The sequence below is a fragment of the Callospermophilus lateralis genome, unplaced genomic scaffold (genome assembly GCF_048772815.1).
Source record: "Callospermophilus lateralis isolate mCalLat2 unplaced genomic scaffold, mCalLat2.hap1 Scaffold_1734, whole genome shotgun sequence".
NCBI lineage: Eukaryota > Metazoa > Chordata > Mammalia > Rodentia > Sciuridae > Callospermophilus > Callospermophilus lateralis.
Genome location: NW_027512799.1, coordinates 30,118 through 32,251, shown reverse-complemented (window position 1 = coordinate 32,251; position 2,134 = coordinate 30,118). Strand labels below are relative to the sequence as shown.

Genomic DNA, 2,134 nt, shown 5'->3' with positions numbered 1-2,134 from the left:
GCGGCCTCTTTTGTGTTTGATACCTGTGCCACTTTGTCTTCTTAGTATTTATACAGTGGCTGTAGGATATATTTATATGCATACAACGAGTATCATTTCCCATTATTCTACTTGTGGATGAGTTACATTGTTCATTTGTTCATATGTGCACCCAAGAAAGTTATGTCCAATTCATTCTAGCATCCACATATCAGAGAAAACATTTGGCCTTTGCTTCTTCATTCAGCCTAACAGTCCCACATTCTATCTATTTACCAGCAAATGCCGTAATTCCATTCCTCTTTATGGCTGAGTAGAATTCCATCATGTAAATGTACCACATTTTCTTTATCCACTCATCCAGATTGTATGTGACTTTATATTTCCTATGTTTGTCTATTATGTCATACTCAGGTGGTTACCAGAAGCAATTGCAACAGGAACAAGCAATTTAGATTTTAAAGTCAATTCTGGAAAAATGTACAGTGTTGAAGAAAAGGAATTCATTCTAAAACAATAATAAAGTTGACTTCTTTTTATTTTCCTTTTCTGCTTCATTGCAGGTGTAGTGGATAGTTTTTGCTTCTGTTTTTCTTTCAAAGAAATCAAAGTAGTGCATTTCCATGGAGAAATGGAACCAAACTTCAAATGATTTTATTTTGTTGGGCCTGTTACCCCCAAACCAGACTGGCCTCCTTCTTTTGCTCCTAATCATCTCTGTGTTTGTTCTCGCCTGTTTGGGCAACTCAGGGATGACTGCCCTCATCTTCTTGGACCTGCGGCTCCATACCCCCATGTACTTTCTCCTCAGCCAGCTCTCCCTCATGGACCTGATGTACATCTCCTCCACGGTCCCCAAGATGACATATAATTTCCTCTCTGGCCAGAAAAGCATCTCCTTCCTAGGGTGTGCCATGCAGATCTTCTTCTTCATAACCATGGGGTGTTCTGAAGGATAACTTCTGGCCTCCATGGCCTATGACCGCTTTGTGGCCATCTGCCACCCCCTCCACTACCCCATCCGCATGAGTAAAAGGGTATGTGTGAAGATGATCCTGGGGTCCTGGACACTGGGCTCCATCAACTCCCTGGCACACACCATCTACACTTTTCAAATTCCTTACTGCAGGTCCAGAGAAATCAATCATTTCTTCTGTGACATCCCAGCCATGATGCCTCTGGCCTGTATGGACACCTGGGTCTATGAGTACATGGTGTTTGTGAGCACCACCCTGTTTCTCTTCCTCCCTTTCCTTGGCATCATGGTCTCCTATGGACGCGTCCTTTTTGCTGTCTTCCACATGCGCTCAAAAGAGGGAAGGAAAAAGGCCTTCACCACGTGCGCCACACATTTAACTGTGGTGACATTTTACTATGCTCCTTTTGTGTACACTTATCTCCGTCCCAGGAGTCTCCGCTCACCAGAAGAAGACAAAATCCTTGCAGTTTTCTACAGCGTCCTCACCCCCATGCTCAACCCAATTGTCTATAGCCTGAGGAACAAGGAGGTGCTGGGGGCCATGAGGAGAGTGTGGGGGATGTTCTCCTCTAGGAAGAAGTGAGCATGGTTGTCCCTGCTCCTCTGTATGGCTTCTCTCCATGCAGACTAAGCAGTGTTCAGAAGGGCTGACCAATACAAGTATGAGACACATATGCAATTAAAGTTTACTAGTCAAACATTTAAAAATAAATAAAATTTATTATGATATCTTGATGATTATTAAAAAATTGCATTATTATTGATATTTGTATTGAATTGAAAACATTGCAATCAATGTTAATATTAACAGTAATGAATGAATTAAAGATCAATTTATATCATAGTATATTTTACACCATCTGTTTGTACACACATTGATATTTATGTAATAATATTTGTTTTGATATTGACATTATGTCTACCTATTTATACATGAAATTATTACTGTGCTTTATATTTGATTTTTATTCTAAATTTTCAAGTCCTGTGTGTACATTATATTTTTAGCACATATAAATATGTACTGTCCACATTTCAAGTGTCCACAGCACATGTGATCTGGCCAGAGTCTACAAAAGTGCATGGTGGGATTTTTAATCCTCTCCTTCAGGGACTGTTTTTCAAAGATTTCTGTTTTGGGGACAAAGAATTTTCTGTTGAACTCTAAAACACAGT

General features: G+C 40.0%; 1 pseudogene; it reads left to right on the top strand.

Annotated features, from left to right (window-relative positions):
- Window positions 1-602: 602 nt before the first annotated feature.
- On the top strand, window positions 603-1,541 carry LOC143387128 (olfactory receptor 2L13-like; annotated as a pseudogene).
- Window positions 1,542-2,134: the final 593 nt, after the last annotated feature.